This window comes from Enhydra lutris, unplaced genomic scaffold (assembly GCF_002288905.1).
Source record: "Enhydra lutris kenyoni isolate GAN:26980312 unplaced genomic scaffold, ASM228890v2 scaffoldscaffold35, whole genome shotgun sequence".
Lineage (NCBI taxonomy): Eukaryota > Metazoa > Chordata > Mammalia > Carnivora > Mustelidae > Enhydra > Enhydra lutris.
Genome location: NW_019154119.1, coordinates 14197318 through 14224310, shown reverse-complemented (window position 1 = coordinate 14224310; position 26993 = coordinate 14197318).

Genomic DNA, 26993 nt, shown 5'->3' with positions numbered 1-26993 from the left:
TTAATATCTTTTTAAAAAAAGATTTTATTTATTTATTTGAGAGAGAGAGAGAGAGAGAGAGCAGGGGGGAGGGAGAGGGACAAGCAGATTCTTTGCTGATGAGGGATCCCAACAGGGGACTAGATCCCCAGGACTCTGGGGTCACAATCCAAACCAAAGGCAGATGCTTAAACCACTGAGACACCCAGGTGCCCTTTCATCTAATATCTTAGCTGTATTTTTCTGGTGTTATCTGACCTCACATACCAATGGTCATACAAATTAGTGGTGAGCAGAAGTAATACATAAAATACCATGTAACATTTTCCTGTGAGACATTTACTGAGAGTTTCCTCTGGGTCAGACAGTTCCCTGGTTCTTTGCATATGCTAACCTTCCTCTTCACCACAGCATTCCTTTGTCACCAAGGGTTGCAATAGAGGTAAATTTTCCCAACACTGCTTGGCCATGTGGGGGTCAAACTGAGATTCCCACTCATGTCCACCTGATTCTAAAACATGGCATTTTCCTGCTGTCCTTCAGAGTCTACAAAAAAGTCTTAAGTGCTCTGAACCATTTGGAAGGGGTTACTCTGCTAATCCCAAACCAGGTTGCTAACAAGTAAAATCATGAGAGAACGTTTCTATCTGAGGACTTGGCAAAAGAATCAATCCAAGTGGCCATAGTTTTCAAAATAGTAACAGCTAAATAATCGTTTCTGATTTTTGCCCAGAATTCTTTCATTGAACAAATTTAGCCACCTGCTGATAATGTGTGGGAGGCATTTTGGATAATTCAGACACATTTTGGATAATTCAGAGTCATGTACTTTAATTTTTGCCATAGACATCCAGCCCACAACATGAGGAAAAATCAGGCAAGGGAGACAAAATTTAAAATACGGGTGCTAGGGGTTAACGGAGGTACCTGTTGGAAACAACTTTTCCAATGAGAGATCGATTATCTCATTATGCCTAAGGAAGTCTGAGGTGCTTCTTAAAATGTGTCTAAATTAAACAGTTTTCCATTTTGTTAAAAATAAACTTCTCATAAAAACCTACTTGTACAGCCTCATTTGATAAAGCCATGTGGATCCGAGCAGGGCAGAGCTGAGAAACATAGGTTTTGTTAATTTTTTTCTGAAGTTGATTAAGAGACCAGGCTCAGTACACTTTGTATTGGAATCATTGATAAGCTAACTCAAATATCATTGTACCAGCTCTTCCCTGAATAGACTATTTTCAAACCAAAAGTGCAGCATCCTCTTTTTTTTCCCCCCAAGATTAACCTTAAGGTTACTGAAATATATATTTTCTGATCAAAAGTTCACTCTTCAGCAATAAAAGATAATTCTGGCATATTTCCTGGTCCTTTCCACACTCCCACCTCTAAAAGCCCCTTGACATACACCTTCTTTCCGTCTGTTTCTGAACCGTTGCTAAAATAAAAGGATGAATCATTCTAGTGGTGCTCGGATGGAAAACTCATGTGGATTTTCCAAGTATTGAAAAACATCCCCAGTAAATTATTAGAGAACTTTAGAGCTTAATGGAATACTTTTTAGTGACTGGGAATCATTGCTTAATCAGCTCTAATGGAAAGAGGAAGGCCTGTTTTATGCCACTGCCTAAGGTTGCATCTGCTGGGGATTTGACAGTATATTCTTTGCCATTCTAGCTTACTTGAATTAAAAAACAAAGCAAAAAAAAAAACCACAAAAAAACCACAAACAAATTTCTTAGCACCCATCTTTTACTTACAAATGAGTATCAGATCCAAATGGCTTATTTGGGGGATCCTTAGGAGCAAGAGTGCGGTTTTACCTTCTGGCAAGTCTACTATGTATTCACTGAATACAAAGCCTTCTGGGGCTGGTGTTTAAGCCTGACATCATTCTTATCTTTATAAAGACCTTGTACTCAAATCGTGTAATATCCAGTTGCTACTTTTGTTGATGTGCGTCTAAGGTGGACTATGGAAAGGGCAGACGGGAGAGTAGGACAGTCATTTAATCATGTTGATGGAAAGAGGGGCAGATTCGGACTCAGGAAATCTTGAGTAAGGCCTTACTAGATTCCCATATGGTAAGAAATATGTCCTTGAAACATCTAATCTATAAAGTGTGGCAAACAGTACTTGCCAGATTGCCCTGTGTATTAAATAGTAATATACACAGGGGTTGGAGAAGTTAATGGCATCTGGACCAGAAATGGTAACAGATAATTTAGGGAAAGACTATGAGCAAAAAGAGCCATTAAGTACACTCAGTTATGTTACATGTTTCAAAAAAGTGTAAACATTTGATTTATGTTGTTGATAGTACAAATAACTTATTTTTAACGTCAGCGTGTACCTTAGAACAGTTGTCTGTTTGCAATCATCCATACAACACCGATCAGATATCTGATCTTACACAGGACGTCATTACATCCAAACATCTTACAGACACAAAATGTGAATCCTGGGCATCCCTGGAAAGTTCCCCCAAGACAACTCACATTTTTCATTTTTCGGTGACAAGGAGTTCACATGAAGAGCATTTTTAATTCACTGGCAATTCCTTCTTGGATTGAGTCAAAGACAGTGTTCTTGCAATTTTCAAGTGTTACATTTTCTTTTTGCACAGAATATTTAAAAATTCTAAAACATATTTAGCACATCTTTGCACTTGTAATTCCTTGCCTTTTGTAATTCTTATAACATTGTTTTTGTGCAGGATTTCCAGGTAAAATATTTCATGGGACATACTTATACCAATTTTTTTTTGTTTTGTTTCTCTGAAATTAAAATTCAAAACATTTTCTTTCTTTCTTTCTTTTTTCCTTTCTTTCTTTCCTTTTAGATTTTATTTCTTAATCTGACACAGAGAGAGATCACAAGTAGATAGAGAGGCAGGCAGCGGGGAGGGGCGGGGGCAGGGGAAGCAGGCTCCCTGCTGAGCAGAAAGCCCGATGTGGAGCTCCATCCCAAGACCCCGGGATCATGACCTGAGCTTAGGCTTAACCCACTGAGCCACCCAGGTGCCCCAATATTTAATAGATTTTCTTGTATTTTTATTTGCTAAATCTGACAAATTTGGAATAGGGAAAGTGTAAAGTTTAGGAATGCTGTCAAAGTTAAGTTGTTATCAGTTTAAAGTAGGGTGTTACAAATTTAAGATATTATATATAAGCCTCATGGACTTGTTTCCAAAATATTAAGCATCCTACTTGCCTCCTCTGGTTTGTTTTAGGAGTCAGACATACATGGATTCAATTCTCAGTTTTATCATATATAAGCTATACGATATCGGGCAAGTCAAGTCATCTTTTGAACACTCCATTTTTATCATTTATAAAATAGGCATCTATAATATATCTCTAATAACATAGAATACACTTGCTGACCCAAATCTGTGCCTCCTCTTCTTTCTGGGGATACAGCTAGACTACATTTCAAGGAACGGCCATTTGGTCGACTTTGAGATTGCGGAATGGGAGCAGAAGGGATATGTGCCATTAATGTCATGGTTAGAGAAGTATCTCTACCTTCTTCCCACTCTGTGTTTTCCCTTTTGCCAGCAAGTTGCAGGGGCAATGAAACCTCAAGGATTCATGGAGCCTGAGCCTGAGAGGGGCCTGGGTCTCTGAGTTGCAACATGAAAAAAAACAAAAACTGTACCTGTTAAGAACACAACACTTAACACTGTTAAGCACCTGTATGCATCTTTTATGTGAGAAAAAAAAAAAAAACTTTCATTATGCTGTGTCACTGAGCTTTGGGGGTTAGTTCGTCATAGCTGTTACTATTACCACAACTAATATGCAAGTTGTCACTGGAAATAAAATACTGAAAATAGGTGGCATTGACTTAGCTGTTAAGAGCAACGACATAGAAAGCCATTTCTGCCTGGAATACTATTCTACTCACGTGGTCAAACTGTTGCTCAGAAACACACCACATTTCTATTGACAGGGATCTCTAAGGAAAGAAGTTTAAAAGAATCCTAGTGTTTGAGTGTTTTAATCATTACTTTGTAGGAAGGTCTTACAAGAAAGAGATGAGCTCGGGCCACCTGGGTGGCTCAGTGGGTTGGGTCTCTGCCTTTGGCTGGCGTCATGGTCTTGGGGTCCTGGAATCGAGTCCCACAGCAGGCTCTCTGCTCAGCGGGGAACCTGCTTCCCTCTCTCTCTCTGTCTGCCTACTTGTGATCTCTCTTTCTCTGCCACATAAGCAAATAAAATCTTAAAAAAAAAAAAAAAGAAAGAGATGAGCTCAGGAAAGGACTGACTGGTTTGTGAACAACCACATAAGAAACTCGATTTCAAAAATGTGGGCTCTTGCTAAGTTGAAAGGGAATGACATCTGGACACACATGGTAAGAGAGAATTCTAGGAAAATCTTTTGGCAGAAAAGAATCCATTAAGTCTACCCAGCTAAACAAAGGGAATCAGCCATATGACAAAGATCAGATTAAGAATAAATAAAATCTTTCTACTCAAGTCTATTGTTTCAGGCAGCTCCATGGCATCAAACACTAAGTTGACAGGTATAGGCATGAAGATTAGGAAACAGAAAAATAAGGAAAATTGATTATTATGTCTGGGGAAAAAAAAAAACCTGTAAGTCTTGTATATGGAACTGACTTGTAGAACATAGGTCAGAATCTTTTTAGGAACCATTTGCTAGGTTTGCCATAACAAAGTACTACCAAGAGGATGCTTCAGTAGCAGAAATTTATTTTCACAATTCTGGAGGCAAGAAGTCCAAAATATATGTCAGCAGGGTTGGTTCCTTCTCAGGGAGGTGATGGAAGGATACACCATAGGTCTTTCCTCTTAGCTTGTCGGTGGCCATCTTCATTCTCGCATGGTGTCTGCCACAAATCTCCCTTTTATATAAGGACACCATCTCTATTGGATTAAGGATCACCCTAATGACTTTAATTTAATTTGTAAAGACCTTGTCTCTAAATAAAGTCACATTCTGAGATATTGGTAGTTAGAACTCCAACACAAGAACTCCAACACATGAATTCAACCCATAATAGAAACTTTTTGAGGAAATTATACTATCAAAGAAACAATTATCCTGGGTGTTAAAAACAAAATAGAAAACAAACAGGCAAACCGAAAACTCCTGTGACTATAAAACAAGTCTTGGGTTCCCAAATTTGCAAAAGTTCTTCAGCCTCCAACACCGATATGACTCATTATCCATCCATGGAGGATAATGGACAATGAACCACTTCCTCCAAGCCAGATTCAGGGTTGTGGAGAAACAACAGAGAAAAGAAATTCTTCCAGGAAACATATCCAGGTCTAATGCCAAAGAACTTCTTTCTGGGCCAGAGCGAAGACACCTTTGCCTGCCCAGCAGGATTTCATCTTGGCTATGGACCTGTGAGTGCCCGTGTTCCTCTTGTCTTTCTAAGTGGGAATTTCACTGGTTGTAATGGATCTGCTATCCTTGGGTGTGGTGGATGTGTGTTTGGAAGACAGAGGCCTGTTCTTCTGAGTTCACAAGTCACCAGGTCATGAGAGGCCACCTCTGGACTTCCCAGAGAGATCACTGGATCTGGAGATCATGGGCTTTGAGCTGCTGAAAGCTCGTGTGTCTCTGGGTAGGAAGGAATGTGCGTCACTGATGTGCTGGTCGAGAGTGGTTGGGAACAGACATTGCTTACTGTTCACCAATACAATATCTGTGTTTTCCTTTCCATTTCCCAGCCTCTTTTTCAGCCAAACAGCTACATGACAGTTATAGCTAATGAAATGGAAGGGAAGCTGTGTGTGCTATTTCTGCGCCACAGGTTTGAAGAAATGGGTGTAGCTCTTATGCTCCTATTCACCCTTCCACAAAGAATGTACTGAAAAATGACTTGGTGCTCAGGTACTTTTAAAACAGAAGGAGCTTGGATTCTTGAATCATCTCCCAGGAGAAAGTTGTCCTCAAACCAAAACCGTAGTATTCGACTATAATTTGAAATAGAAATAAAGTTCTATTTTAAGTTGCTGAAATTGGGGATTTATTTGTTATGGTATACAGTGTTTCTCTGACCAATACTTCTAATTTTAAGTCCCCTCCAGACATAACATTATATAATTCTGCAGTAAAGTTCAAGATCTCTGCCACACCTGGGGAAACGAAACAAAACAAAACAAAACAAAACAAAACAACAAAACAAACAAACAAAAAACCAGCCCTGTCATTTGCTGTAGCAGAGAAGTTCTACCTGTTCCACATATGATTTACTCTTAAAAATAAAAGAGAACAGTGTCATCTGACTATCTAAAAGCTAGTTGCTGTTGTTATTGACTTTTCTGGGTATTAAAAATTCAACATAGCCCAAGGTAACACAGAATTATAGAGTTTTCAGAGAAGAAAGGATGTATACGCTATCAGACATTATCTTCATTTTACCAATGAGGAAAGTAGACTCACAGAGGTTAAATACATTTTCCCAAGTTCAAACTATTTGTTTAGCTTTTACTTCAAAGACCCTGTGCTTTAAACTCTACAACTCTATGTACATGATTTTTCAAGTATTATTATCAACATTGCTAATCCTTCTCCATGGGTCTGGTCTTGTAGTAGGGGAAAATGATCCAATATGTGGATCTAATAATAATAGCTAATATATAAAATTGTTCTGGGGGTAAAAATGTGGTAACATTCACAAAACACAAAATACACTGCTTTTCAGACAGAAAGTGTCCAATGATAATTATAGTTATTGTAAAGAAGATGGTTGTAACTAGGCATATTTTTGTTATATGTCATCTGGTCTAGAAGAGATAGAGAAAAAGACTCAGGAGATTATCACCCATCTTTACAACGTGTAGTAGAAACCTCATACTACTATCACAAAGGGTCAGTCTGTCCATTTCACTTTAATTGCTGCAACAGGATTAACTAGAGAAACTTTCCTTAAATAAGAACCCTACCCTAAAGTGGACTTAGTAGAGTTCATCCCTGATAGCTTTGAAAACAGGAAGATTAAGGACATAGCACTATCAGGAGCTGCCATGATAGAGACTAGGAGGTCTCATAATTTAGTCTTACAAAAAATTACAAATGAGTAAAGCTCAAAAGAATTAATATAGCAAAGACATTTACACAAACAGCATGTAGATTTTCTTTTCAAGCCATGAGAGATGAGGTTCCAAAATTAAAGGAAACATTTCACAGTCTACAAAGCATTTTTCACATTCACCATCTTGTCTAGACCACCTACAACTCTGTAAAATTGGGATCGATTCTTACCTATATTTTACACACGAGGATTTTAGACTCATGGGTTTCAAATGCCTGGTCTGAAGTTACCCCCCCACTAAATCCTACAGCTAGGATACAGCTCAGAATTGATTTCAAGAGTCCTGTGTATTTTCTATTAATAGATCATTATCTCTTTAGATAAAACAATCTATTTCAATAGATGAAAAAGTTTTGCTGAAATGCAGATTTGAACAGCAGTTGAAGCACTTGATAGAAGATGAACATTTATTTAAAAAAAATCAATCCATTAATAAAAAATGAAGCAAGCTCCGTGGACAGAGGGAAGACCTTAAGATATTTGCTTGTAAAGAAGAAAATTCTAACTGAAAGTGTGTGTTTGCCTATGAGCCCGTTATGAGCAAAAAGCATTACAAAGAACTAATCATAGGATAACATGCAGTGCCCTTTAGCATAAGTAGGCTCTAGAACAGCACTTATCTTCCACATTCCTCTTTATTAATACTGCAAATGATTATGAGAACTAGCTCTTTTGAGGATAATGTCCTTTACCTACGTCTCTATCTCCCTCCTCTCTACTCACCCATCTAGATGCTGGAGCTAGTAGATACTATTCTTACTTTCCTTAGCACCCTAACACCAGCACACACTCACACACGCTCCTGTGCTCAGGTTTACTCTGCCTCCAAAACCCTTCCTCACCTGTGCTATGTACTTAAGCAAGGCCTGATTTAGACATGATCTAATCTATTTTGCCCGCTCCACTAAATTAGATATTCTTCATCTCAGCTCAGCTTCTGTGACAGTCTGTTTTCTCATCTATAATAGATCTATAGAATTGTTTGTTTGCTGGTCTGTCTCTTCGGTTGTCTTCAAGATCAGATAAATTGCACTTTTTTTTTTTTTTAAAGACAAAGACAAATGTTTATTTGGAATGAAAAACAAATTACAAATTAAGCAGCTAAAAAGCTGAAATACACCACAAATAACACAAAATCCAGAAAACTAATACCACATTTTAATTTATTTGTGTTTATTTTTCTTTTGGGGGTCCAATGAAATACCATCTCTTCCTCAGAGCACCCTCTACAGAAAAGCCTGCACCCATTTCAATAGTTCCCATCCCCACAGTCTGCTTTCTTCTATTTCACAACATTTGTCCCTCTGACTATCATATCTATTCTTATTTTTCTCCTTATTGCCTTTCCTCCCTACCATAATACAGACCCTATGAGGGCATAGACACTTTCTTTTACTTTACTTTACTTTTCTTTTTTTTTTTTTTAAGATTTTATTTATTTATTTGTCAGAGAGAGAGAGCACAAACAGGCAAAGTGGCAGGCAGAGGCAGAGAGAGAAGCAGGCTCCCCGCTGAGCAAGGAGCCCGATGAGGGACTCAATCCCAGGATGCTGGGATCATGAACTGAGCCAAAGGCAGTGGCTTAACCAAATGAGCCACCCAGACATCCCCCTTTTTCTTTTTTAAATGATTTTACTTTTTTGTTTGAGAGAGATAACAGTGGTATGCACAAGAGAGTGATAGCAAGAGAGAGAGAGAGCAGGAGCAGGGAGGAGAGGGACAGGTAGGTTCCCTGTTGAGCAGGGAGCTGAATGTGGGGCTCAATTCTAGGACCGGGGATCATGACATGAGCTGAAGGCAGACACTTAACTCTTAACCAACTGGGCCACCCAGGTGCCCTGACATTTTCTGACTAGTTCATCATGTTGCCCAACACTCAAAAAAGTACTCAATGAATGTTTGTTGAGTAAATGGAAATTTTCACACAGAATTCCGTATTTTAAAAAATGCACATAGATTATGATCCACACTTCATTTGAGAATAGTTGTAATGTGCATAGAAAAAAGATCAGAAATAGATCAAATTATTAAAAGGGATTATTCCTGGATGATGAAATTATTAGTGATTTTCATTTTCTTCATCTTGCTTTATTAGGCACAGACCTATTCTTCAGAACTGTGTTGTGAGACTTCATCTTTCATTCTCCGAATTATTTTCCTGTGAGATCTTATCCATATCTTCAAACATCACCTACATGCCATTGATTTTCAAAATCTTAATTTCTAATCCCTAACTTTCCATGAGCAGCAGACCTCTCTTCTACATGGGTAACAAATCAAGGCATTCAAAGTGCGCGTGAAGTACAATTTGGTGAAGCTCTTACTCATTCTCACAAGTAGTTGGGAGTCTGGCATCTCCATCAATGCTTTCTGTGGCCTGTTCACAGACACGCTATTAAACACATGAGAAAATCGGGGCTAAAGAAGGTTAAGGGACTCACAATGGTACAAAAGAATATAATTCTGTGCTGCTGGAGAGCCTCAGTTGGCCCAGAATCCTTTGGGGGCTCAAAGGGCAGCCAAGTCCAAGGAGCCAGGTCAGAGGTACTGCTGGCACAGCCCTGCACAAACAGCCTTCTATGAAATGGTCACCTGGGCACAAAAGGCATTGGTAGCAGTATAGGCAGAGAGGTGGATGGTTTAACTGGTCTTTATCACTTTCCATTCCGTCCATGCTTAGCAGTCTCACGAGTCCGTGCTGTGGCTCAGGTGTTGACTCTACTTGGAATGTTCCTTCAATTACAACCCTCCTCACCTTTCAAATCCAAACTAAAGGATACTGCCTATATCAGTCCTGCTCCAGTCCTTACAGGAAGAATAAATCACCCCTCCATTTCCTTACACAGTACTCTCCTTCCAATTCCCTTAAAGCTCTGCCACTTTACCTGTCCGTGAATTTAGCTGCTAATGGAATTGCCTTGTGAACTACTCACATGGAGCATCTCTCACTCATTTTGGGATCTTTCATATGCCCTGCCTAGACAGTTGCTTAGGTAAATCCTCTAAAGTTTGTATCATTAAGTGGTTGTCCAATAAATGCTGTGACAACTATTCTTTGGAGTTATTATAATAATTCTTTAACTATCCAGTACATAGAACTTAGATATTGAAATAAATGAAGCAATTCAACAAGGCTTTAAGCAACAATAGAGATAAAATTTATTGAGTCCCTAACCCATACTAGACTAATTGACATTAATTTCTACTCTGAAAACAATTCTGAGAAGAGTGGGGGTGGGGTGGGGAAAATATAACAAAAGGAATAACAGAGATAGTTGAATCCATTTAACTAGAAAACTAAGGCTATAATAAACTTGAAAATTATGATTGCAGAACACAAAGAATTATCCCATAAATAGTGTAGGGACAACTGGGTAACCATCTGGAAAAAGTAATGCTGATCGTTCTTTCACAACTCACAATAAAATAAATTTTGGATGGATCCAAGGATTAGACGTAAAAAGTGAAACTCTACACTAGAAGAAAATAAGAGAATTAAAAATAAGTCTTGGAGTGGGAAGTCCTTTACAAGTAAAAAAAAAAAATCCATAAGACATACATTTTACTATATGAACAAACAAACAAACAAACAAAAAACCAAGAAAAATGTTTTCATAGACCTCATAGACAGGATGTCCTAAATATATAGGCTTTCTATATATTTAGAATTTCTACCTATTGATAAGAAAAATCAACAATGTAGTAGTTTAGGGGGAAAATGTTATGATGGGATAATTCATAGAAAAAATACATATGAATGGCTGGTAAGCACAGAGAAACAGATTAAACTTTATTCATGATAAGAGAAATGCAAGTAGAAACTATGGCCTCATATTTTTGACCTCGCAGACTGGCAAGGATCAAACACAATGTTCAGTGTCATGTTCTGTTGGTGAGTTTGTGCAGCAACATAATCAGTTGTTGGCCGGGATTTAAACAGTACAACTCTGTGAAGAATAATGTGGCAGCATATAACAAATTAAAAAGTGCATATACCTTTTGACTTGATAATTCTACTTCTAGAATTTTATCTTTCTGATAGATTGGCTACAGGCCTCATACATTCAAGGTTATTAGTTGCAGAATCTTTACTTTGGAATTATAGGAGAATGAAAATAATTTAAAAGACCGTCAATAGGAAACCCGTTGGTAATTACGATAATCCATAATATCAAATAACATGTAATTGGCAAACAGAATGATATGGATATGGAAAGATCTTTAAATTAGATTACAAGAGGGGCTCTTGGGTGGTGTAGTCAGTTAAGTGTCCGACTATTGGTTTCGGCTCAGGTCATGATCTCAGGATCCTAGGATTGAGCCCTGCTTGGGAGCGGGGATGAGGTTGTTGGAGTCTGTGCTCAGTGGGAAGTCTGCTTGAAGATCTACTCCCTCTCCCTCTGCCCCTTTCCCTGCTTCTGCTCAGTCTCTCTAAAATAAATGACTAAATCTTTAAAAAAATAAATTAAATAACAACAAATTGTTACGTGAAAGAAGCAGTGAGCAAGCTAATGTGCACAGAATGTTTCCATTTGTGCAGAAATAAAAGAATACATACATGCTTATAAAAACGAAAATGTCTCCTAAGGAAAACTACACTGTGAAGCTTGTACGTTACCTTCTGTCTTAGGTGAGGAAACAAAGAATCAGGATGTAATGAATCACCTTCAAAGTCCCCCAGTTAGCTAAATAAGAAATTCAAGCCCAAGTCACCTGACCCTGATCAAGATCTTGCCCCTCTCCCTTGTTAGGGTGCCAGGTTTCGTGATGAGCGATGGGAGTTCAGAGATACAGGGATGCAGGGCTCCTGCCCTGCAAGAATTGATAGTGGAGAAGAAACAAGGCAAAATCACCTTGAAGTACAGTGACAAATGTTCAGCTCAGGATTCTGTGGGATCACAGATGAGAGAGAGTGCTAGGAAGCAATACAGAAATTAGTGCTGCAGTTGTGTTTGGAAGGAGACTCCTGCATTTGTGACTTATGAGTCACCTCACAAACAGAAGACCAGAAGTATGTGGCCTGAAAGAAAAATCGGCATGACTGGAGGCTCAGAATTCATTCCTTTAGTTGTTCATTCATCTGGAAGGGATTTATGGAACATCTCTTTAGTGCTGAGTATGAAGCAATGACCAAGTCAGACAAGGTCTGCAGCCTACGATCACATCCTGGAGAGGGAAGACAGCGATCAGATAAGAAAATCTCAGAAGAATAAGTGCCAGATAAATAAAGAAAATTAGATAAGAAAATCTCAGAAGAATAAGTGCCAGATAAATAAAGAAAATTAAAAATGGTGATATGACAGTATATGAATGGAGGTGGTCTCTCTGAGAAGGTAACCTGAGGCAGATTTGAATCTCCTTCACCTCCTCTCCCTCCTTCTCCTCACCTCCTCTTCTTCCCTGATCATCAACTGCCATCTGTGGGTCTTCCCATCATCTCTCTATCCGTCTGTCTGTAATGGAAACCACATGTGTAATCAGAAAATTTTTGTTATTGCATTAAGGAAGCAAAACGAAACAGTGTGATGGTAAATTTTATGTGTCAGCTTGAAGGGCCATGGGGTGCCCAGATTAAGTGTTATTCCTCGGTGCGTTTGTGGGGGTGTTTCTAGATGAGATTAGCACTTGATTCGGTGGATTTAGTAAAGCAGATTGCCTTCTCCAGTGTGTGTGTGTGTGTGTGTGTGTAGTGGTGGGGGGGGGTGCCATTCAATCCACAGAGATCCTGAATAGAACAAAAGGCAGAGAAAGGAGGAATTCGCTTTTTTTTTTTTTTTTTTTTCTGTCTTCCCCTAGAGCTAGGGCATCTCATCTCATCTGCTGCCTTCAGACTTGGATTTACACATTAGTTTCCCTGGTTCTCAGGCCTTTGGACTAAAATATATCACTGGCTCTCCTGGGTCTCCAGCTGGCAGATGGTAGGTTGTGGGACTTCTCAGCTTCCATAATTTCATGAGCCAATTCCTATAATATCTCTCTTTCTATCTCATATATATGTCTATGTATATACATATATGTTCTATTTGTTTCTCTCTCTCATCCTCTCTCTCTCTCTATATATATATACACACACACACACACACACACCCACATTCTATTTGTTCTGTTTCTTTGGAGAACCCTGACAACTCTAAGCAGTAAACACATGACAAAAGTAAAAAGGGGAAATTAATTTAAATAACATATTTTATTTAGATAAATGTATCCAAAATATTTTAATTTCCACATATAATCAATATAAAAATTATGAATGCAACATTTTCAATTATTTTTCCTATGAAATCTTCAAAATCCGATGTGTATTAAATACACGTTCAGTGTATCTTTTACTCCAGCCACATCACTAGTCTCAGCAGCCACAAGTGGCTTGCGACTGCCCCACTGGACACCTTAGGTTGAGACCCTGTGTTTCCTAACAGTACAGTAGTCAACAGACCATGCCAGGATTATTGCTTGGGAAAAAACCCAGATAGCTGACTACAGAACTCTGATGGATAGAGCAAAGAAAACAAAATTAAGAATTGGGGCAAGATGAAGAGAGAGAAAGGATTTGGGGATTTCTTGATTGCAGACTATTTCCAGAGAGGCAAAAAGCTCTTCCTGAGGCTTAACCATTTCTTGCTTCAAATACCTCTCCCACCTCAGTTTTTCCATTTCCTTGTTTTCTTGTGAATGGAGAGAGGTGGCAGAAGGTAGGTGAATATGAATATGGAGTGTTCACTTTGCACTGCAGAGCTGATGAGCATCGGCCTTCTCTATATGCAGCCTGAATCCATAACATGCAACCAGATGGCAAAGAGAAACGTTTATTGTCATCGTGTACAGGGACAGTATTAGAAATGGCATGGGTTCTTATAATCTTCACAATTTAGGAGCCTTTTCAAACTTTCTAAAATCCCCATGGAGCAAATCCACAGCCAGCATTTCTAAATATCTCTTTGAATAAAATAGAAGGTTGCTTCCTTTCCAACACGAATAATATTTATGCTTACATGTAGGTCAGAGTCAGCCAAACAGCTCTCGTGTCTGGAAGTCTATTTTAGACTTGGCTGTCATGACAACCATGGGATTGGGCCCAGGTGTCTTCTATCTCCTGACACAGACAGCAAGGTTGCAGGCCTGGCTGTGATTTCTGGGGAGTGGTCCTTAGGAAGTGCCACAGGATGGGTCAGCCTGCTTGGTCTTGGCAAGGTTGCTGGTCTGACAGACTGAAGAAACGTTCTGTTCCTCGTGGATCCTTAATTTATGAATTTAGAATAGAAGAGGGCACAGTGGGGAGGTTTGGATTACTAATGGATAAAATTTGCACAGTACTTAAAGAACAAGGAGAGCTGAGCCAATTTATGGCAGAGACCATGGGATGCTTGCTCCTAGAATCCAGATTAGAGGTTTTGGACCATTGGGTTCACCTCCCAGGCCAAGGGCATAGGTTCTGAAGGAATTCCCTGGGAGGACAGCCCTAGAACAGCTCACACTCCCCAGTCTAAACAGCCTGGCTCCTCTTGAGTTTGGCCCCAAGATCCCAGGTGGGTAGATGATATTCTCTTCCCTTTCTTGCCATCAAAGGGTTTGTTCAGCCATCCAATAACATGGTTCTCCAACTTGACTGCATCACAGAGTCATCTGGGGAGCTTTTAAAATCCTGATCCCCTAGGATATCCATTAAATCAGAATGTCTGGTAGAGGGGGCTGTGGGTTTAGGGCATTGGTAGTTTTTTAAAGCTCCCCAGAGATTACAATGTACAATCATGGCTGAGACACACAACTTATGTTGTGGGGTGGTTGTGTGTGGTAACCTACAGAAGCTTGGCTTACAGATTTTTTTTTTTTAACTATCCTAAAATGTCTACTAATGTGGACTTTGATGATCTAGAACAGGGATCATCAAACCTTTTGCTTTTAGAACTCTCTCCAGTCTTAAAAGTTACTAGAGATTCTAAAGGGCCTTGTTTATATGAGCTACAACTGTTGATATCTATGGCACCAGAAATAAAAGCTGAGAAGTTTTTTAAGACATAAGAATACACAAGCACACAATCCATTGGCTGCCAGAGCAAGGTGGGCATTGCAAGTCAGGTGACCCTGCAAGAGAATGAGAGTGAAAAAAGCATGTGGGGAAGGGGAGGAGTCCCGGTGTTGTCATGGCAACAGTTTTGACCAGGAGACCCCCTGAAAACAATCTAGGGATCCTAAGATATTTCCAGACCACATCTTGAGAAATGTTGGGCCGAATTTTCCTCATGATTTTGACAAAACTCAAGATTTTTCTTGTGAATCATTTCTCTTTTTCACTCATGTTTTGAGTTTTGGGACTTGCAAACACACTGAGTAAACAAATTTCTTAGCAGAGAAGGTAGATTGATTAATTCTTGGTGTCTTTGGCAAAACAGAAGAAAAGGAGATTTTCGAGCAAACCGTTCTCTTCCTGGGTCACACTGTCACTTCACACCTCTGTGTCCTCATCACCTGTCCTGGGATGTAGGGTACACTGACATATTATCACATAGTAATAATATAGCTATTGACTGCAAATGATGTGTTAGGCATTAGACTGGATAATTTCTGTTTAACCTATTGGATTCTTGTGCTAGTCTCAGGAATGTTTGTGATCCCCACGTTATAAGCCAGGAATCAGAATCCAGGAGAGGTTCAGAATCCAGAGGGATGGCCATGCTGTTGTCATTTCAGAGAAGAGGTGTGTGTGCACCTGTATGACCTAGAGCCTATGTCTTCATACAGCCTGTATGTAGGCTCCACGCCAGAACTGCAAGGACTCTTGGGTCCTTTTCTTCTTCTTCATAAAATGTAGACAAAACCAAAGAAAACACACACACACACACACACACACACACACACACACACTATAATATCCAAGCATATTTTCAGCAATAGTTATTTTCTAAAACATTTCCTATGTATTTAACTACCTGCCATATCTCTATATCTTATCTATATGGTATCAATATTCTATATTAAGATATGGAATTATTAGAAATTCAGAGCTGGGAAAGACCTTCATGACTATCAACATCAACCTTCTTATTTTATAGAGTAGGCCATTCAAACTGATGAGGTAGATAGGTCTTGGGATCACACAAATTGTGTGTAACAAGTCCTGGTCAAGAAAAGAAGCCCAGATTCCTGACAAACTAGTCTTATTTATTTTTTAACAATGCAAGAGACTGCTTTATAAGCTCTGCTTGGACTAGCAACTGTGGAAGCGAGGAAAGGAATGGAGGTGGTCCGGGTTCTAGGAAAAAGCATGTGTGCGTCTGTATGAGTGTGTGCTCCTTAAAGAGAATCTCAAAGAGTAGCGCAGACAAAGAATGCTAACATGTGCAAATTCCACCGTCTGCATCCCTCAAACATCCCTTGGGATCGGCTTCATCAGGAACTTTTGAAGCTGTTACCTTCTTACGGTCACACGGCACCAAGTGAACATTTTCAACCTTAGCTTCATGTTAGAACCATCTGAGGAGCTTTAAAAAGTAAAAAACAAACTGACACCAAACCCCAAAACCCAATTCTTAATCCCTGCCCTCCAAGATTCTGATTAATTGGTCTGGAGTGAGGCCTGGTGGGACTTTTTCAAAGCTTCCCTGCGTTGACAATCCCCGGCATGGCCCGAGGAGAGAGCCCAGTCTCTGCGGTCCCACTATCTAGGTCCAGTTCTGGATCGCGTCCCCTCTGTGCTGTGCGGCCACACAGCAGCTCTGCAGCAAAGTCTCCACTGCAAGCAGACACTATAGCATCCTTAGAGGTCTGTAGAGTGGGGTGCATGGCTGGGTGTTAGAAGAAATCAGTTCCAGGTCCCACAGCTGTTCCTCGGGAAGGGGTCATCTGCTTTCTGTTCCTAGGATATGGAAGTCTGTGAGATCAGAGGGTCTGGGTTTCATTCTCCTGTTCCTTTTCTTAACCTAGAACTCCACCCAAGTGCAGAAGAGTCTGGCCACATGAGCACAGGAGAGTCTGGCCTCCCTCCATGCTACAGCTGCCATCCCAAAGTACACCGAATCCTCTCCTCCACGTCCTTCTCCTGTCTTTCTCAGGAACCTTGTGCCTCACCTCTGTCAGCCTTGCTTTTTATTGCCCTGTGATACCCATACTTCCTTTAGGTCTCTTCCTGTTACATCTCCCCTATCTTTTTTGTAGGAAGAATGCCATGTACCGCGGTGTTCCCGCCCACGACCGCCACTCCATTTCTACAGAAGTTGACTCCAAGAGGAATTTTCCAACATCACATGGTATGCCAATAATGCACTTTATTTTATCAATATAGTCTTCTACTTAAGATGCTTATTTAATTTCAATTAAGTTTATTTTAGAAGCAATTTATAACAATTTATAACAAAGACTGGCATGTAATTTAGAATTCAGACTGGGGTGAAAGGATGCAATCAGCTTTTATTTTTTTCTCCTAAGATTTCATTTATTTATCTGAGAGAGAGAAAGAGCACATATGAGTGGGGGGAGGGGCAGGAGAGGGGAAAAACAGACTCCCCAGTGGGAGTGGGGAGCTCTTTGCAGGGTTCCATCTCAGGACCCTGAGATCATGACCTGAGCCAAAAGCAGACACTTAACTGACTAAGCCACCCAGGTGCCCCTGCAATCAGCTTTGTAAAGATCCTTCTTGGTCTGGACGTTATCGTGTAGTTAAAGAAAACCCACTTAAGGTATAAGAAGAAGAGTGACATAATCAGGTGTGTGTATTAGAAAGTCCATCTGTTAAGTATGAGGATGTTGGATGGAATGGGTGAGGTTGGAGGAAGAGAGGGTGAGCTAGAATACCAGATAGGGGACAGTCACCATGGGTGCTCAGAGAGGCTGCTCTGGGCTCTCCTCTCCTATCTATCCCCACCATTGGGCTTCTCTGGGTAGCTGTGGGTGGTTTTCCTTCATGGGAATAATACTGCTTTCCTTTCTCATATTCAAGACCCTCGCTTCTCTTACTCCTCAGGTGACTTCTGTCCTATGGCTAATTCTTTACAAAACCTGAAATGTGAGAGGATCCCTGAGAGTTACTTATGATGGTCCTTGGAGTCTGTGGTGAAAGTCCCTGGACCCCAGTTACTCCAGTACCATAAGCCATCTCTATCAATTAAGTAAGGATCCTGTGCACGGGTCTCAGAACAAACACCAAATTGCACACAAGTGAGTATTTCCTCCCAAATACACAGTTATGTTGATGTTTATTGGCAGGTTTTGGGGTGCCTACTAGTCATCCCTAAACTCCTGAAAGACACCAAGATGAGCAGAATTATACTGGATTATATTGCATTTCAAATCAAGGCCTTGCTGCCAGGATATTGTTTCAAAAATACTCTCTCTCTGGAAGTCCTGACTATACAGCATGCCAAGGGAAGGAGAATGAGATTTAGGATCAGCTTGTTCTGATCATTTCTCTACTTCTTTATTCTCTCACTTTAAGCATGTTTTTAACCTGTCATGCCTTGTGAAGAGCACAACAGAGACTGGAGAGCCCCTTCCACAGTTTACCTCAGAGTCCTGTCTATTGGGCTGCAGGCCACGGTGATCAGACAGGTCCCTTCTGTGTCTCACGTTCTGTGTCCCACGTTCGTTGCCAAAGGGCAGCTGTGCCTTGAACCCTTTTCCAGATGAGGCACAGATGGGAGCTGACTGTTTTTGAGAAACCAGGAGAAAATGCCAGAGATAAACTCCTTTGCCTATGCAGAAAGAAAAAGCAAACCAAGAGAAACAGGCAGAGAAGAAACTGGCTGACATTTCTTTGAAATTAACCCACTTGGGCACCCACAGCAATGAATTGCTTCTACAACACCCACTGTTTCTTAGTTTCATGGGATCGGCAGCTTTGATCTGGAAATCCCAGGTGCCTGAGTGAGGGGCAGAACTATGAAAATTCAAGCAGAATGACATTTTCCAAGAGGAGTTGGATTAGTGGAGGGGAAAATACTGCCAAGCTGAAAACCTTTCCGGATAGAGGAACGATAACGGCATAAGCAGCATCATACCTTAAACATGCTCTTATTCACACCGAAGTGATGGTAACCTTTGTATTAAGCAAAACTTGGGCTCTGTAAGCAACACTTTCCTGTGTCTCATGCTAATGTTCCTCCACCCAGCTGCAAAACCCATCTGCACTTTTCTAATGCTTTTTCTCTCTTTCCTGCTCTGGTTAGTTTTCCGGGCACGCTTCTTAAACTGTTAGAACTTAGTCTTATTTTATAGCCCTGAGCCAAACCTTGGTAGCTCGAAAAATAGCTGAGAAGCAGACACAAGTGTGAACTGACCTCTTTCAACACACACATGCCCATAAGATAAGGGAGGAAAAAAAAAACAACAAAACAGACTCTGCTATTGCTGTGGGAAATGGTTTATCCTTATCAGAATTCACTTTGTGTGCTTGGGGTCTTCTTTAGAAACTGTCTTGTTGAGACAAGCTCTCAAGGACATCCTAAGGGTAATTAACTCAGAGCACCTGAGACAGGGCAGCACAGGGAAGAAAAGGAAAGGAAAAAAAGAAGAAAATAGAAGAAAAGAAAAGGGAAGGGAAGATAAAAGAAGAGAAGAGAAAAAAGAAACGAAAAAAGAAAAGAAAAGAAAGGAAAGGAAAAGAAAGGAAAGGAAAAGAAAGGAAAGGAAAGGAAAGAAAAGGAAAGGAAGGAAAAGAAGAGGACTCCATGAAGTCCATGATGGATGGGGGCTTTCATTATGTTCTCTCGTTTTTATAACAATCCCATGGGATTAGTATCACTAATTCCATTTAACAGATTAAAAAAATAAGAAAACAAAGCAGGGTCTCAGAAAAAGTTTCATTACCAAAGTCAGAGGGCTAGTAATTAAGAAGTCAGAGTTTATGTCTAGAATTGCTCACCTTCAACACCGTAATGATACTAACTGCCACTTACTGAGTATTGAACATGTCCCAAACACTTAAAGGAGCTAATATGCTTGATCCTAGCTATTCCTCATAATTCTATCATTAGACCTATTTTAAGATAAACAAATTGGGGTTTAGAGATGCTTTTTCCTTGCTCCTATATGCCAGAAGCAGGATTTTGTAATGGAAACAAAGTATAAAACAGATGTGGGTCATATTGCCCACACCCCAGGTGTTAGGATAGTACAGTCGTCAATTACAATGTTTGCTCTTGAAGAGTTTCTTACTAGCCCGATAATATGGATGCACTTGAAGAGCAGTTTGAAGCACTTTCAGATCACCAGGCGATACTTCTGACAACAAAAGATTGTAGCGTGGGGCCACTGGATCCTTTACAGTTACTGAACTGTGCACACCCAAGTCAGATGACTTGTACTAGCTGTAATCGTCACTCTTGTCATAGCTCACTCTCTGAGCTTCAAGGACTGAACGGATGAAAGCTGCCAAGCAGAAGAATAGATATTCCAGGAGAATAGGTATGTAATCAGTTTTGGTAAATTGGAATTTGGCTCTCATTTATTGAGATTAAATATTCACTCAGTTACCACAGAGGAGGTATTATGCTTGAATGTTTCAAAGATAATTATTTAATAATCACAATCATTTGTGGTATGTGTTATTCTCCTTTTTTTTTTTTTTTTTTTTTTTTTTTAGATAAGGAAATTGAAGCCCCGTGAGGTACAGAGACGAAGTGCTTGAGCAAGAATTTGAACCTGGGGCTCTGATTCTACGTGATACGCTTGGGGTACAGCACCATCCTACAAACATGTGACTTTCTAATTCTGATATTTCAGTCATAAAATAGTTCATGGTGTGCTTAGATGTGTCCTGTACGTGTCCAGTCCACCCCAGTCTATGTGTGTGGAAGCTCTGCTCCCATAATCCCTCCAGGGTCCTTAAATGCGTACGGTGATCAGGCTTGATTCACCTCCTACTTAGACTGGAAGAAAAACAGCCTTTTTAAACCTGTAATTCCGTTTTCATAGCACTCTGGTGGGGAATGAAGGGGATAAAAAGAGGGCACACAGACCATTTCTAAGGTTTCCAGCTGTGTCCATGAGGTAGTAGGCTGGAAGGAAATTCGGAGAGCTATTATGGTTTGATTTTAACAAGAAAAACACCTTTTTAAGTTCATTTCTGCTGGCTTTCTACAGAAACCAGCCCCGAGGTTCCCAGAGACCCTGTTGTGGCAGAAGCCGTTTGGGCTTACTTCATTACAAGGTCTGCACCTTTCACCCTGGGCTCCTTCCCTCCTCTCTCTGTGACGTCCGCAGAACTCCGGCCGCAGGTCCCTGCAGCGGACGAGGGCTCTGCTCTCAGCATTAAGCATGTGTCACGCTCTCAGCACTCATTATGTCTTCAGTAAAGTATTCTATTTAGAGTATCCTGGTTTTAAAGTACACCACCATTCTGTTTCTCAGCAGGCAAGTGTGGGCAAATGTTTTCTCCATTGGTTTACAGATACTGTTATTTTCCATTATTCACCTTAGATCAAACTGGTTTTTCAATAGCCACCATTTACAAACTAATTGATTACAGATGAATTTGAGGCAAAGGCTTTCCAGCTTCGAGAGCTGTTGGTATTTTGTTTGGAATAACTAAAAAGAGGATAGTTTCAAGAGTGCTTAGTACATACCAGAACTTTTCGTGTAAACACCCTGACTTCCCCACTACCTTCCACCAGAGAGAGGCGCTTTTCTCCTACAGTGGTTACAGGAGGTTGAACCTTATGAAATGGTTAAAAATTGTCTAATATCAGCAACTGTCATATGACTCAATTTAATAACACATGTGGCACAAAGCAGGTAACACATATTTGTTGGAGGAATGGATAGATGAAAGACAGACATCTGGGTGTGAATTCAGCCAACTAAAATTTCAAAGGAGGTGAGATGATTAACCCGGCAACAAAAAGTCACTCTTTCTCTTTACTTCTGTGTTCCGTGCGCATAAAAACAAATCGATACATTTTTGTTGCTTTGACTTATTCACTAGTTTGTTCCTTGACCTCTTTAGTAATTGTTTAGCATCTGTTATGTGGCAAAACTCTGCCCACTGAGTGAGAAAGCGCAGAGTCCACTGTCGTGCAGAGGAGAGGGCAGTTAGCCAATGCTGACGGGGTAGAGAGATGGTGCATGGTGTGGTCCGGTTCAGTATGGACACTGTGAACACACAGAGGATGAGCTCCCAACTTGGCTTTGCGTGGAGGTGATGCCTGAGCTGGGTTCCGAGAGACCAGTGAGGAGTTCTCAGGCAAGGGGGTTGGGTACAAAGAACTTGCTCCAGAAAGAAGCAGTTGTGGAGGTTGGAATGTGGAAGCATTCTGTGGAGGTTGGACTGTACCTGGAGGGAAGTGGGGAGGTGAAGCAAAATGTTAAGTGGGACCAGCGGTTTAGTCAACTTTAGGTGTTAGAATGGATCTTCTGAAACATGATTGGAAAATCAGTGCCTCAATTTGAAAAAGAAATGGAATTTTTGCTGGAGTTAAATAAAATTTGTGGATAATTTTGATAAGTGTGGTGACATCTTTACATCTTTACTATATTGAGCTTTTCATTCATATACATCATCATCTTATCCTTCTGGGGTGTTTTCATGTTTTCAAGGATGGTTCCTAATTTTGAACTCATCTTTGGTGGGAGAGCTGGTTCTTTATTTTATTTTATTTTATTTTATTTTATTATTTTGTTTATTTGACAGAGAGAGACAGGGAGATCACAAGTAGGCAGAGAGGCAGGCAGAGAGAGAGGGGGAAGCAGGCTCCCTGCCAAGCAGAGAGCCTGATCTGGGGCTCGATCCCAGAATCCTGAGACCATGATCTGATCTGAAGGCAGAGACTTAACCCACTGAGCCACCCAGGCGCCCCAGGAGAGTTGGTTCTAATGGACGTTGCTGCAAATAGACGTCTTCTTCACCAGGAATTCAGTGACAGAAATGTGTAAGTTTTGTGAAACTTCTTTGTTCTCCTTAAGAACGAGAGTGTGAGCAAGGGGATTTGGGGAGTGACCGCCCTGAGTTGCTTATACATCTGTGCTGAAAATGTAAAAATCTACTTTCCTTCAACAAGAAGCCACTGCTGGGGCCATGTTTCAGAAGGGTTCTTTGCCAGCACACACCTGTGTCCCAAATATGCATCTTTCTGCAGCCCATCTCAGCTATAGTGCACAGGTATGTGTGGCTGACCATTTAAGGGTGTCCTTCCCTAAAACTCACAGGTTAAAGTTAAAAGACTTTTATGGAAGAGCTTTTTAAATGGAAGGCAGAAAAAAATATCTGCACTGCATTCTTTTAAGATTTATTATTTTTTATTCTCTTGGAATAGTCACGTAATTTTGAATGGCTTTTGTTTGCTATGGAAATATTTGAATCATGTCTCAGTGTGGAAGTGTGTCTTCATTAAATTAGCATCTCTTTAGTAGCACCTACTAGGTAGAGAGAATGCTACAGACATGTTGGCAGCATGGCCAGAGTACAGAGAAAGTTGGAAGGGAAGTCACAGGGGCTCCATAATTTCAGTTGCCTTGCAATAAGACAGCATAAGAGTGAAAACTGTTCCTTTACTGAGAGTTGGTAGCTGGGTAGTCATTTGCTACTTGCAGATCATGCAACAGTCATGTATTTATTTCCTCATTGGTTTGATAGATAATTACCCATCATTTGCCATGTGCAAGATAGTCTGCCATGTGCTGCAGAGGATTAAAAAAAGAATCAGAAGTGAAAACTGATTTCAGTTTTAAGGTCTGAGGTAGAAATAAATTATAAACATAAATGTCTCTGGCAATGGTCTCTAAGCCTTTTGATCTTTCATTCAACTGTATTAGGAAGGAATATTTGAACCTATACCCCAATATACTACTGTATTTATTTGTAACTAATTTTCATTTGTTTTGTAAACACACATTTTAAAAGTAAGAGATATAGTTTTAAAATGATCTCTTTTTTCAATTCAATGAAATATTTTAACTAAAATTATTTAATACCTGTTTTATCCAGAACAGTATGATTAACTATCCCCTTTTTTTTTTAAGTCTTGGCTTAATTTTTTGCAATATGGTGATTAGGAATCTAATCACTAAGCTTATTTGATTGACTTACTACTTTAAAAAAGTTATCACAACTGAAAAGTATCCTTATAAAAACACAGCTCAAAATGGAAAAATTTCATCCTTGGCTTTTGACACACATTTTGATATACATATTTTAGTCCCAAATACCTAGTAAAGGTTTCTTCCCCCACCTTTTTTATTTTTGAAATTTGCCTCATAAATGTAAGCCTTCCCCATGTCAATCAATTATTACTGCAAACATCTGAAGGTGTGATGATTTTTATATATTTTAACAAATGGATTAAGAATTCACCCAAACTCTTCATGAGGGAGATTTGTAAATGTTAGAACTGAATCCAAAATGCAGTGGGCGTGCAGGAAAGGAACTGTGCTAAGTATCACAGACAGTAGCAGCTTGCAGTGCTGAAGGGCCCTGCGTCCAGCTCTTCAACATTGTGCGGAAGTCTAGCCAGAGAAGTTAGGAAAGAAAAATAAATAAAAGTACTCCACATCAGAAAGGAAGAAGTAGAACTGTCTATATTCATAGATGATGTGTTCTATATACAGGAAATCCCAAAGTGCTCACCAAAAAATCTTACTAGAGCTAATAAAAAAATTTTAGCAAAGTCGCTAGGTACAAGATCAATACACAAAGATTAGTTGAGTTTCTCTACATCATCAATGGATATAAAAAAATTGAAAACAATTCCATTTAAAATACCACCCCAAAGAACAAAATACCCAGAATAAATTTAACAGAGGAGGTAAAAGACTTACACACTGAAAGCTATAAAACATTTCTGGAAGAAGTGAAACAAGCCCTAAGTAAGTGGAAAGACATCCTGTGTTCATGGAGCAGAAGATTTAATATTGTGAAGGAGACTGCTCTCCAAAGAAATCTGTAGAATCAGTACAATGTTATAAAAATTCTAAGGAATTTTTTTGTTATTTTTACAGAAAAAGAAAAGCTGATCCTCAAATTCATATGGAATTTCAAAGGGTCCCAAATAGCCAAAACAAAATTAAAAAAAAAATGTTGGACACCTCACACATATTTACAATTTCAAAACTTATTATAAAATTATAGTAGTCAAAACAGCATTGTAGTAGCATTAGGATAGACATAGAGATCAGTGGAATAGAAATGAGATCCCAGATAAAGCTCAAACATTTATGGTGAATTGATTTTCAGCAAGGGTACCAAGACCTTTCAATGGGGAAAAAAACAATCTCTTAAATGAATGGTGCTGGGACAACTAGAAAACCATTAGCAGAAGAATGAAGTTGGATACCTACTTCTCTCCATATACAAAAATTAACTCAAAATGTATCAACAATCTAAATATAAGAATTAAAATCATTAATAGGAACAAATACAATTAATAAAAGAAAACATAGGAGCAAATCTTCATGACCTCTGATTTGACAATGGATTCTTGGATTTCACATCGAAAGCATCAGCAACAAAAGAAAAAGAGATGAATTGGACTTCATAATTTGAATTATGCATTTTGCATTAAAGGGCATTTTCAAGAAAGTGAAAAGACAACCTACAGGATGAGAGAAAGTAATCACAAATCATAAATCTGATATAAAGATTTAGTGTCCAGAATATATAAAGAACCCCCTTATAGCTCAATAACAAGAAGACAGTCTCCCTCAGATGGACGGAAAGGCTGGAACAGACACTTCTCCAGAGGAGATACACACATATCCAACAAGAACATGTAAAGATGTTCGACAGTGTTGGCACTAAGGCAATGCAAATTGAAACCACACTGAGGACTACTTCACCAGGATTGCTATTAAAAAACAAACAAACAAACAAAAACAAATGAAAAAAACACCACACACAACAGAAAATAAATGCTGACAAGCATATGGGAAATATAGGAACTCTTGCTGGGGGAATGTAAAATGTTTCAGTTCCTCTGGAAAATAGTTTAGTGGTCCCTCAAAAAGTTGAACATACGTGTGCCTGGGTGGCTCAGTTGGTTAAGCATCCACCTCTTGATTTCAGCTCAGGTCGTATTCTCAGGGTCTTGAGATTGAGCCCTGCTTCAGGCTCAGTGCTGGGTGTGGATCCTGCTTAAGATTCTTTTTCTCCCTCTCCCTGTGCCCCTCCCCCTGCTGATGCCCATTTTCTCTCTCTTTGGAAAAAAAAAAAATTTGAACGTAGAATTACTGTGTGACCCTACAATTCAACCCATAGGTATATACCAATAAAGAATGGAGAAGAAGCACTCAAACAAATACTTTTTCATGATGGTCAACAGCAGGACTATTCACAAAAATGAAAAAGTGGTAACGAGCAGATGTTCATCATGGATGAATGGATAAACAAAGTGTGGTACACACATACAGTTATTCAGCCTGTAGAAGGAATGAAACACTCACACATGCTACACCTCGGATGGACCTTGAAACCATTATATGAAATGAAAGAAGCCAGGAACAAAAGGTCATATGTTGTATAATTCTTTTCATATGGAAATATCCAGAATAGGTAAATTCACACAGACAGAAAACAGATTGATAATTTCCAGGGTGTAGGGGTAGGGGAATAAGAATGAATGCTGAATACATTTGAGGTGTTTTTCTGGGGCAATCAAAGTTTAGAGATTATAGAAAGGTGGTGGTTTCACAACATTGTGAATGCACCAAATGCTACTGAATCGTATAGTTTCAAATAGTTAATTATATGTTATGTGAATTTCACTTCAATAAAAAAAAGTGTATATGTGAACATTGCAATAAAACATAGAAGGCATTTATTAGAACTCTTTAAAGAGTTTAAAATCTCTGGTTTTGAAAATTGTGGCAGTAGAACAAAGCAAATGTCCACAGACCTAGAAATAGAAATTAAATTTGCTGACTACTATATTTGATGAAAAGAACACTATTGTTATAGAAAGCTTCAGATAATTGCATGTTTGATGAGTAAGATAATTTTAAAATTAATTTTATTATGATT